This window comes from Salvelinus sp. IW2-2015, linkage group LG11 (assembly GCF_002910315.2).
Source record: "Salvelinus sp. IW2-2015 linkage group LG11, ASM291031v2, whole genome shotgun sequence".
NCBI lineage: Eukaryota > Metazoa > Chordata > Actinopteri > Salmoniformes > Salmonidae > Salvelinus > Salvelinus sp. IW2-2015.
Window position 1 is genome coordinate 39530442 of NC_036851.1, and position 12995 is coordinate 39543436.

Consider the following 12995-nt stretch of genomic DNA (forward strand, 5'->3'; position numbering starts at 1 on the left):
GCCTGCAGGAAGGGTACCACATGAGGGAGGAGGATGTCTTCCCTGTAATGCACAGCGTTGAGATTGCCTGCAATGACAACAAGCTCAGTCCGATGATGCTGTGACACACCGCCCCAGACCATCACGGACCCTCCACCTCCAAATCGATCCCGCTCCATAGTACAGGCCTCGGTGTAACGCTCATTCCTTCGACGATAAACGCAAATCCAACCATCATCCCTGGTGAGACAAAACCGCGACTCGTCAGTGAAGAGCACATTTTGCCAGTCCTGTCTGGTCCAGGAACGATGGGTTTGTGCCCCAAGGCGACGTTCTTGCCGGTGGTGTCCTGTGAGGACATGCCTTACAACAGGCCTACAAGCCCAGGCAGGCAAGGCAGTTGTTGTTGCCATCCTGTACCTGTCCCGCATGTGTGATGTTCAGATGTACCGAACCTGTGCAGGTGTTGTTACACATGGTCTGCCACTGCGAGGATGATCAGCTGTCCATCCTGTCTCCCTGTAGTGCTGTCTTAGGCATCTCACAGTACGGACATTGCAATTTATTGCCCTGGCCACATCTGCAGTCCTCATGCCTCCTTGCAGCATGCCTAAGGCACGTTCACGCAGATGAGCAGGGACCCTGGGCATCTTTCTTTTGGTGTTTTTCAGAGTCAGTAGAAAGGCCTCTTTAGTGTTCTAAGTTTTCTAACTGTGACCTTAATTGCCTACCGTCTGTAAACTGTTAGTGTCTTAACAACCGTTCCACAGGTGCATGTTCATTAATTGTTTATGGTTTGTTGAACAAGCATGGGAAACAGTGTTTAAACCCTTAACAATGAAGATCTGTGAAGTTATTTGGATTTTTACGAAACGTCCCTTTTTTCTTTCAAAGACAGGGTCCTGAAAAAGGGACGTTTCTTTTTTTGCTGAGTTTACAAAGGACCAATAATCTATGGATTATCTCAGCAAAGTACGATAAATATTCAGCAATGATTGCCTATCTGCTCCCAAATCATGCCCAATTATTGTCCTCATAAGATTTAATACTTTCTTACATTTAGTCTCAATACATTCAATATGGCGTCTCCATGGAAGCTTTTCATCCAACCATAGCCCCAAATACTTAAATTCTGTTACCCTTTCCATTCGTTCTCCATATAATTGAACACTGACATCTTCGTTAATCTTTTTGTTAGCGAACAACATTTGGCAAGATTTAGATAAAGATAACTTGAAACCCCATGATAAGGACCATTCCTCTACTGCTACAACATCGCCTTGCTTTTTCTCTTTTACATAAGGAATATTCCTTCCCTTTTTCCAAATGGCACCATCATCTGCATTTAACACCGACCCTATACCCTGTCCTTTTCCCKAAAAAATATCCATCAATCATCTTCGTGAATAAGCTAGTACTAATAGCACAACCCTGTGGCGTTCCATTTTCCACCTCATTCTCTTGATACCTTCCAGATCAGGAGGGGTTTAGGGTTTCGGTCAAACAACAAATCAATAATCCAGTTATGCATTCTCCCACTAATACCCATTCCATTCAATTCAATCTGTAGACCTTCCCGCCACATTGTATCATATGCTTTTTCAATATCAAAATATACTACTGACATCAGCTCCTTCATTGCCAAAGCTTTGGTTACCTCAGTACTAACTTGAACTAATGCATCAAGGGTAATCCTTCTTTTACTAAATCCACTCTGGTATGGATTAGGGTAGCACTCCTGTCCTCCATATTTTGTTAAATAAACTTAAAATCTTTCCCAAAACTTCTGTAGGCAGATGTTTAAACATAATGTAACATAATCGCTCCTCACCTGGAGCAGTACAACCACACCCCTCCTAAAACCTTGTTATTTCAAACATGGTGAATTTAGCATCCAGTGATTCTCCAGAATCACACATCTTATGGTGTACATCTTCATGCAGTCTTAGCTTTTCTTCCTTGCGTCTTTTACATTCATCACTTAGATTGTGAACTTTATGCACTGCTGCAAAAGTTCTTCCTAGAGCGTCTGCTTTTTCTGTTTGAAACAGCCATAACATCTTCCTCAGCTAACACAGTTATCTGTAATGTCTTTCCTTTCCTCATCATCCTCTTTAACATTTTCCACACATCCACCAGTTGTTTCCCTTCCTAGTATAGAAGAACAGAATTCCCACCATGCACCTTTCTTTGCATTCTTATTCTCTCTGCATCACTACTCTGGACAGTTCTGACTTAGAATATGTGGACAACTACAAATACATAGTTGTCTGATTGGACTGTAAACTCTCCTTCCAGACTCACATTAAACATCTCCAATCCAAAATTAAATCTAGAATCGACTTCCTATTTTGCAACAAAGCATCCTTCACTCATGCCGCCAAACATACCCTCGTAAAACTGACCATCCTACCGATCCTCGAATTCGGCGATGTCATTTACAAAATAGCCTCCAACACTCTACTCAACAAATTGGATGCAGTCTACCCACCATATACTACCCACCACTGCGACCTGTATGCTCTCGTTGGCTGGTCCTCGCATAATACTCGTCGCCAAACCCACTGGCTCCAGGTCATCTACAAGTCTCTGCTAGGTAAAGCCCCGCCTTATCTCAGCTCACTGGTCACCATAGCAGCACCCACCCGTAGCACGCGCTCCAGCAGGTATATCTCACTGGTCACCCCCAAAGCCAATTCTTCCTTTGGCCGCCTCTCCTTCCAGTTCTCTGCTGCCAATGACTGGAACGAACTGCAAAAATCTCTGAAGCTGGAGACTCTTACCTCCCTCACTAGCTTTAAGCACCAGCTGTCAGAGCAGCTCACAGATCACTGCACCTGTACATAGCTCATCTGTAAATAGCCCATCCAATCTACCTCATCCCCATACTGTATTTATTTATCTTGCTCCTTTGCACCCCAGTATCTCAACTTGCACATTCATCTTCTGCACATCCTACCATTCCAGTGTTTAATTGCTATATTGTAATTAATTTGCCACCATAGCCTATTGTGGTATCCCAGGAGGTCTACCCCGGGGGATGGTAATAGAGGAGAGGTACGTGAGGCGACGTTGGCTCACTCTGCTGGGAATATGGGAGCTGGGCACCACGGCACGGACAGCTAAGTGAAGGTAATTAGAGGAAAGTGCCAACCAGCCGTGGAGGCCAAATAAAAGGAGCACGATGGCACACCGCGGGAGAGAAGGGAGAGAGACGGACACCAGTTAAGAGAGAGAAGGGAGAGAGACGGACACCAGTTAAGAGAGAGAAGGGAGAGAGACGGACACCAGTTAAGAGAGAGAAGGGAGAGAGACGGACACCAGTTAAGAAAGAGAAGGAAGACCGAGCAAAACCTAAGTTATTTCTTTGATATATTTATTTTCTGTCTTAGTAAAGTTGTTTTTGCAGACTAAAGCCTCCCTGTCTCTGTGTCAATCTCTGCACGCTCCACACAACACCCCACGGTTTACCACACTATTTATTGCCTTACCTCTCTTATCCTACCTCAATTGCACATGCTGTATATAGATTTTTCTCCTGTATTATTGATTGTATGTTTGTTTATTCCATGTGTAACTCTGTGTTGTTGTATATGTCGAACTGCTTTGCTTTATCTTGGCCAGGTCGCAGCCTACCTGGTTAAATAAAAAAAATGAGAGTCCTAGACAACACTCTCTTTCTCTGAAAGACTATCATGCTATCAAATGTCAAATTATTCTGCAAAGTTTTAAAAGCATTATGATGCTCATTGATGGCTTTATTACATGTTTCAGTCCACCAAGGAACTATCTTCAGTCTACCACCCCCCCTCTTATTGGAATAGCCAATAAGGCAGCATCCAATATGACTAAATTCACAGATGCCGCAGTCTTCTACCAACCCTTCCATTGACAATTTATGACTTTCCTTTCACAAAGTGTAAAACAGTTCCCAGTTTGCTTGTCAAATCACCAATTTGAAACAGGTTCCCTTTTCTGAAAACATATGTATTTATGTTTCACGTGACGTGAAAATGATCACTGCCGATTGTGGATTCTGTTGTCACTTCCCACTCACATATACCAGCGATGCAGGACACCAATGTAAGATCTAAACATGATGATGTACCTCTAGTCACATTTACCCGTGTCCCCCGACCATTATTTATATAAACTAGTCCCCTCCGCTTGATAAAATCTTCAACCACAAAACCATTGGCACCTGTGATATTGCTGCCCCACAAACTGTAAAGCGCATTGAAATCTCCACACCATATCTCCTTAGCACCTTTACTGGATTTGGCAACTATGTCTAACTCAGATACAGAGATGGGCTTACAAGGATTATAGTAATTAAACAAGTGATATTACCCCCTTTTCAACAAATCTCCACTGCGACACATTCGTGTTCTTTGAAACCATTAATCGATGTGCTACACCTTCTTTGATAAATGTAGCACACCCACCACCCAAGCCCTCTGCTCTATCACTTCTCACGGAGATAAACCCAGGTAGTACAATCCAATTGAGGTTTAAATCATGTTTCTTGTACACACACCACGTCTGGTAAAACATCTAAATCATGTATAAACTTCTTAAATTCTTCTCCATTGGCTATCAAACTCTTTCCCACTCAGGGTTCTTCTTCTTCTTCTTCTATGATATAATGGCGGTCTGCAAACCAACATTAAAGGTGCATGCCGCCACCTACTGTGCTGAAGTGTATGGTCAATCACGGTTTACAACATTTCTAAATCCTCCTACCTAAGAAAATACTTCTGAGAAAATAAAAAAGAGCTCTACTAACTTCTATATTTATTTTTGTTAAAAAAATGACCCCCTTTTTCTCCCCAATTTAGATCTTGTCTCATCGCTGCAAATCCCCAACGGGGACTAAGCGCAAACGAGCAAACACCACCTCTTCCTTCCTAATCTGACCTTTGAATCTTGGTCAACCACCGACCTTTCTTTGGAGGGCAAATAAATGCCGGCCCTTGGGATCAGAGTCCCATCTCTTCTGCCACACATCTATCAAAATGGCTCTGATTTTAAATTTGGCCTCACCTCTACTAGAGGTCGACCAATTATGATTTTTCAACGCCGATACCGATTATTGGAGGACCAAAAAAAGCCGATACTGATTAAATCGGCCGATTTATTTTATTTTATTTGTAATAATGACAATTACAACAATACTGAATGAACACTTATTTTAACTTAATATAATACATCAATAAAATCAATTTAAGCCTCAAATAAATAATGAAACATGTTCAATTTGGTTTAATAATGCAAAAAACAAAGTGTTGGAGAAAGAAAGTAAAAAGTGCAATATGTGCCATGTAAGAAAGCTAACGATTTAAGTCTTGCTCAGAACATGCGAACATATAATGAAAGCTGGTGGTTCCTTTTAACATGAGTCTTCATAATTCCCGGGTAAGAAGTTTTAGGTTTGTAGTTATAGGACTATTTCTCTCTATACGATTTGATTTCATATACCTTTGACTATTGGATGTTCTTATAGGCACTTTAGTATTGCCAGTGTAACAGTATAGCTTCATCCCTCTCCTCGCTCCTACCTGGGCTCGAACCAGGAAACACAACGACAACAGCCACCCTCGAAGCATCGTATCCCATGCAGAGCAAGGGGAATAAATACTCCAAGTCTCAGAGCGAGTGAACGTTTGAAACGCTATTTGCTGCGCCACCCCGCTAACTAGCTAGCCATTTCACATCCGGTTACACCAGCCTAATCTCGGGAGTTGATAGGCTTGAAGCACAGCGAAGAGCTTCTGCAAAAATGCAGAAAGTGCTGTTTGAATGAATGCTTACGAGCCTGCTGCTGCCTACCACCGCTCAGTCAGACTGCTCTATCAAATCATAGACTTAGTTATAACATAGCACACAGAAATACGAGCCTTAGGTCATTAATATGGTCAAATCCAGAAACTATCATCTCGAAAACAAGATGTTATTCTTTCAGTGAAATACGGAACCGTTCCGTATTTTATCTAACGGGTGGCATCCATAAGTCTAAATATTCCTGTTTACATTGCACAACCTTCAATGTTATGTCATAATTACGTAAAATTCTGGCAAATTAGTTCGCAATGAGCCAGGCGGCCCAAAACTGTTGCATATACTCTGACTCTGCGTGCAATGAACGCAAAGAGAAGTGACAACAAATTCACCTGGTTAATATTGCCTGCTAACCTGGATTTCTTTTAGCTAAATATGCAGGTTTAAAAATATATACTTCTGTGTATTGATTTTAAGAAAGGCATTGATGTTTATGGTTAGGTACACGTTGGAGCAACGACAGTCCTTTTTCGCGAATGCGCCTGCATCTATTATATGCAACGCAGGACCAGTAGATAAATAGTAATATCATCAACCATGTGTAGTTAACTAGTGATTATGATTGATTGATTGTTTTTTATAAGATAAGTTTAATGCTAGCTAGCAACTTACCTTGGCTTCGTACTGCATTCGCGTAACAGGGAGGCTCCTCGTGAGGCAGGTGGTTAGAGCGTTGACTAGTTAACCGTAAGGTTGCAAGATTGAATCCCTGAGCTGACAAGGTAAAAATCTGTCATTCTGCCCCTGAACAAGGCAGTTAACCCACCGTTCCTAGGCCGTCATTGAAAATAAGAATGTGTTCTTAACTGACTTGCCTAGTTAATAAAGGTGAAAAAAAAAAAATTGCAGTCCAAAATTACCGATTTACGATTGTTTATGAAAACTTGAAATCGGCCCTAATTAATCGGCCATTCCGATTAATCGGTCGACCTCTAACCTCTACCAGTGGAACATTAATATAAATTATATCTTGTGTCAAAGCCTTTCTGGCTAACTGGTGTACAATTTCATTCCCTTCCACACACGAATGTGCTGGGACCCAGCAAATCTCACTAATGCACCCATTTTCTCAATTCTCCATAATAACATGAATACCTCTAATAGTATGTCATTCCTATTAGATTTTAACAGATGATAAACTATTCAATACAGACAGAGAATCTGAGCATACTATAATTCTAACAGGTTGTACGTCCTCCACCCACTGGAGGGCAACTATTATCACCAACAGTTCAACTGAGTGTATTGACAGTTCATCTGTTAGTCTTCTTCATATCTGCACATCAAATTCAGGAATGTAAACACCTGCTCCTGTGCGCCCACTATATAGGTCCTTGGATCCATCTGTGAAAAGCAGTCAAAAACTATAAAAACTTCTACCAATCTAATTGTCAACCAGTTTCCCTATAGCACTGACTTCTGACCAATCTTTCCTTTTCTCTACCAAGGTTAGATCGGTTGCCTCCAACAAGTCTGTCCCCAAACAATTTGATTTAATGGTTTAAAGAATTAAACTTTCAAATGGCTCTTTGTTGACTGTTGCTGGGTGCTATTGTCCTCCATCAGCACCGGCCTGTACCCTACCTGCCCTAAACTCTCTCCTGGCCCCTTACACTAAGTCTGAATGTGTCCTGCTAGGTGACCTAAACTGGGACATGCTTTAACCACCTGACCAAGTTCTAAAGCAATGGGACTCCCTAAATCTTTCTCAGATTATTACCAACCCCACAAGGTATGACTCCAAACACCCAGAAAAGGCTACTCTCCTCGATGTTATCCTCACAGATAATCCTGATAGGTATCAGTCTGGTGTTTTCTGTAATGACCTTAGTGATCACTGTTTTATAGCCGGTGTTCGTAATGGCTGCTCATTGAAACAACCTGTCCTGATTTGTCATGGACGCTTGCTAAAAAACTTTAATGAGCAAGCCTTCCTTCATGAACTGTCCTCTGTAAATTGGTATAGAATCAGCTTGATTCCCTCTGTCACAGACAATTGGACCTTCTTTTTTGATATTTTCAGTGGTATTGTTAACAAACACACCCCCATAAAGAAAATTAAAAACAGGTTCAGCCCCTGGTTCGACCGTGATCTAGCAGAGTTACTCCACCTCAAGAATTGCACTTGGCGAAAGGCTCGGCACACGCATACTCAGGGTCTCGTTCAGGCAAATGAGAAATAAGTGCACTCAGGCTATCCGGAAGGCCAAAGTTACTTTAAGGAGCAGTTCTCTCTCTGTGTGTCCAACCTCAAGAAGTTCTGGAAAACAGTTAAAGACCTGGAGAATAAACCCTCCTCCTCACAGCTGCCCATGTCCCTTAATGTTGATGATGTGGTTGTTACTGACAAGAAGCACATGGCTAAGCTCTTTAATCACATTTACATTTAAGTCATTTAGCTGACGCTCTTATCCAGAGCGACTTACAAATTGGAAAGTTCATACATATTCATCCTGGTCCCCCCGTGGGGAATGAACCCACAACCCTGGCGTTGCAAGCGCCATGCTCTACCAACTGAGCCACACGGGACCACATCGTTAGGTCAGGATTCCTATTTGACTCGGCCATGCCTCCTTGCCCGTCCAACATTTCCTCATCTCCCACCCCTTCTAATGTGACTATCCCTGATGCTTCTCCCTCTTTTCCCCCTGCCACGCCACAAAGTGTCTCCCTGCAGGCAGTGAGTCCCTGAGTCCGAGGTGCTAAAGGAGCTTCTGAAACTTGACCCCAAAAAAACATCTGGGTCAGATGGTTTAGACCCTTTCTTTTTTAAGGTTGCTGCCCCTATCATCGCCAAGCCTGTCTCTGACCTTTTTAACCTGTCTCTCCTTTCTGGAAGGCAGCCACGGTTCATCCTTTATTTAAAGGGGAGATCAAGCTGATCCTAACTGTTATAGGCCTATTTCTATTTTGCCCTGTTTATCAAAAGTGTTGGAAAAACTTGTCAATAATCAACTGACTGGCTTTCTTGATGTCCATAGTTGTAACGCTCGTCGTTAGGTGGAAGAGAGGAGGACCAAATTGCAGTGTGGTACGTTTCCATATTTATTGGAATACTTAACAACACGAACAAAACAATAAACAGAAAATGAAACTAACGACGCTACAGACCTGAACATGTGAACATAGAGAAAATGAACGCAACGAACAGGAACAATCACCCACAAACAAACAGTGAGAACAGCCTACCTAAATATGGTTCCCAATCAGAGGAAATGTAAAACACCTGCCCCTGATTGAGAACCATATCAGGCTAGTTGACAACCCTAAACCAAACATAGAAACACATAACATAGAATGCCCACCCAGCTCACGTCCTGACCAACTAAACAAGACTGAACAAAGGAAATAAGGTCAGGAACGTGACAATAGTATTCTCTCTGGTATGCAGTCTGGTTTCCGCTCAGGTTATGGATGTGTCACTGCAACCTTAAAGGTCCTCAATGATGTCTCCATTGCCCTTGATTCTAAGCAATGTTGTGCTGCTATTTTTATTGACTTGGCCAAAGCTTTTGATACGGTAGACCATCCCATTCTTGTGGACCGGCTAAGGAGTATCGGTATCTCTGAGGGGTCTTTGGCCTGGTTTGCTAACTACCTCTCCCAAAGAGTGCAGTGTATAAAGTCAGAACATCTGCTGTCTCAGCCACTACCTATCACCAAGGGGGTACCCAAAAGCTCGATCCTAGGCCCCACGCTCTTCTCAATTGACATCAACAACATAGCTCAGGCAGTAGGAAGCTCTCTCATCCATTTATATTCAGATGATAGTCTTATACTCAGCAGGGCCCTCCTCGGATTTTGTGTTCAATGCTCTACAACAACGCTTTCTTAGTGTCCAACAAGCTTTCTCTACCCTTAACCTTGTTCTGAACACCTCCAAAACAAAGGTCATGTGGTTTGGTAAGAAGAATGCCCCTCTCCCCACGTGTGATTACTACCTCTGAGGGTTTAGAGCTTGAGGTAGTCACCTCATACAAGTACTTGGGAGTATGGCTAGACGGTACACTGCCCTTCTCTCAGCACATAACAAAGCTTCAGGCTAAAGTTCAATCTAGACTTGGTTTCCTCTATTGTAATCGCTCCACTTTCACCCCAGCTGCCAAACTAACCCTGATTCAGATGACCATCCTACCCATGCTAGATTACGGCGACATAATTTATAGATCGGCGGGTAAGGGTGCTCTCGAACAGCTAGATGATCTTTACCATTCCGCCATCAGATTTGCCACCAATGCTCCTTATAGGACACATCACTGCACTCTATCCTCCTCTGTAAACTGGTCATCTCTGTATAACTGTCGCAAGACCCACTGGTTGATGCTTATTTATAAAACCATCTTAGGCCTCACTCCCCCCTATCTGAGATATCTACTACAGCCCTATTCCTCCACATACAACACCCATTCTGCCAGTCACATTCTGTTAAAGGTCCCCAAAGCACACACATCCCTGGATCGCTCCTCTTTTCAATTCGCTGCAACTAGCGACTGGAACAAACACTCAAACTGGACAGTTTTATCTCAATCTCTTCATTCAAAGACTCAGTCATGGATACACATACTGACAGTTGTGGCTGCTTTGCGTGATGTATTGTTGTCTCTACCTTCTTGCCCTTTGTGTTGTTGTCTGTGCCCAATAATGTTTGTACCATGTTTTGTGATGCTACCATGTTGTYTTGCTACCATGTTGTTGTCATTTTGTGTTGCTACCATGTTGTTGTCATGTTGTGTTACTACCATGTGTTGGTGCCTTGCTATGTTGTTGTCTTAGGTCTCTCTTTATGTAGTGTTGTGTTGTCTCTCTTGTCGTGATGTGTGTTTTGTCGTCATTGTAAATAAAAATTTGTTCTTAACTGGCTTGCCTAGTTAAATAAAGGTTCAATAAAATAACAATTTAAAAAATCTACAGGATCCGGGAGTAACCATGGAGGAACATCCCCTTTCACCACAGAAAGGCCAACCTCCAACTCCCTCAAACCATCAAACCACTCTCATCAGCAAGCTTTCCAACTGTCCAACCAAAACCACTGCCTTGTCTATTAGTATATTCCCTACAGTCATCTAGAACAGCAGCAGTGGGATGCTCAACCTCACAGCCTTTCAACACAAGAAGCTAATGACAATTTTTTACACCATATACATAAAGGCATCTCACCTGCCTCCACTTGTAAGGCACATACAGATGTTGATTTAAATGCACCAATAAATATCCTTAAAGCTATATACTGGAGTCTGTCCATCTTTTGAAGCCAAGTCTTTGCCGCTGTTCCATAAACTATACACCCGTAATCAATTGTCATTCTGATCAGAGCTATAAATATGCATCAACGATTGTCTGTCAGCACCCCATTCATAACTAGAGACCGAGCGCATAAGATTCACCACCTTCTTACATTTTGTTCCAACATTTATGACATGATCTTTCCATGTATATTGCTCATATACTCCAATATTTGTACTTAGAAACRCTCCGCATACGCTGTCCATACAGAAACAACTGTATATATCAGCAACGTTCTTCTTCCAGAAGAACATACAAGACTTCGCTCCACTCAGGGAAGCCAGGTCTACTAAATATAGCCCAATGACTACTCAAAACCCACCCACAAGACCTGAACATTTCCCCCCCGAAAACTTTTGCAGCAAGAGAGGAGTTGCCACATTTATCCAATAGGTGTCTCTATAATGACAATCTAAATACAACGGGTAAAAGTGTATTACTTTGTTCTCTGCATTTTTCCCTTTGTTATTGGTTCATCACACCAAATGATTTGATCTGAACTATAGAAGTGATTGATAGTGAATGGTTAAGAAGCATGTTTTTTTTCTGAAAATATTATTGTTAAACATTGTGAAATAGTGTTATTACAAGTCACATTCCTCTAAAATAATCCTATTTTCAACTGGAGTATAAAAATCGAAAGGGAGTTTTATTTTACTATTAATCAATKAATCACTACTAGACTATTAGAATTTGATAGTCCTCACCTATGCTCACTGCTCTCCTCCGACTTTAATTTTCTGGACAATGTTAGCTAGCTAGCTTGCTAAGCATACAGTAGTGATGCACAGGTCAGTTGTTTGTTCACCGGCACCTTTCCGCATTTGCTAATAACCTATCCGCAACCGCCTGACTTTTTCACTGTGATAAAGTGAAAATCTGATGCCTGCACCCGAGCCTAACCTGCAAATATAGAAAATTCATTGCCTAGAGACTGGTGTTTTGCGGGTACTATAAAATGAAGCTGCCAATTGAGGACTTGTGAGGCGTCTGTTTCTCAAACTAGACACTCTAATGTACTTGTCCTCTTGATCAGTTGTGCACCGGGGCCTCCCACTCCTCTTTCTATTCTGGTTAGAGACAGCTTGCGATGTTCTGTGAAGGGAGTAGTACAGAGCGTTGTACGAGCTCTTCAGTTTCTTGCCAATTTCTCACATGGAATAGCCTTCATTTCTCAGAACAAGAATAGACTGACGAGTTTCAGAAGAAAGGTCTTTGTTTCTGGCCATTTTGAGCCTGTAATCGAACCCACAAATACTGATGCTCCAGATACTCAACTAGTCTAAAGGCCAGTTTTATTACTTCTTTAATCAGAACAACAGTTTCAGCTGTGCTAGCATAATTGCAAAAGGGTTTTCTAATGATCAATTAGCCTTTTAAAATGATAAACTTGGATTAGCTAACACAACGTGCCATTGGAACACAGGAGTGATGGTTGCTGATAATGGGCCTCTGTACGTCTATGTAGATATTCCATTAAAAAACTGCCGTTTCCAGCTACAATAGTCATTTACAACATTAACAATGTCTACACTGTATTTCTGATCAATTTGATGTTATTTTAATGGACAAAAAATGTGCTTTACTTTCAAAAACAAGGACATTTCTAATTGGGGATTTTAGAAACTCTTAAAATAAGGGCTGTGTTTCGTGTAGGTTACCCTGGCATGACGTTTTGATAATCATGTAAATCTCTCTCGGACAAGGTGACTTTTATCAATTTATTAGTCTCTATTTATTCTCAGATTCGAAAATGCTAATTAGCATCAAAATAGACATCATGCAAAACTATAAATCCCTGCAAGCTCCTGCATGTCATTTCTAGCTGACACCTTTGCTAACAGGTATTGTGTCAATAAATCTTTTTCACAAGACAGTTCACAGAATTGTCTATT

At 41.8% G+C, this 12995-nt stretch overlaps 1 long non-coding RNA gene across 1 annotated transcript; it reads left to right on the plus strand.

Annotated features, from left to right (window-relative positions):
* The first annotated feature begins 8656 nt into the window (after window positions 1–8656).
* LOC139028345 (uncharacterized) lies at window positions 8657–11040 on the plus strand. Its single transcript, XR_011480533.1, has 2 exons — window positions 8657–8848; window positions 10729–11040. It is a non-coding gene; the product is annotated as an uncharacterized lncRNA (long non-coding RNA).
* The last annotated feature ends 1955 nt before the right edge of the window (window positions 11041–12995 follow it).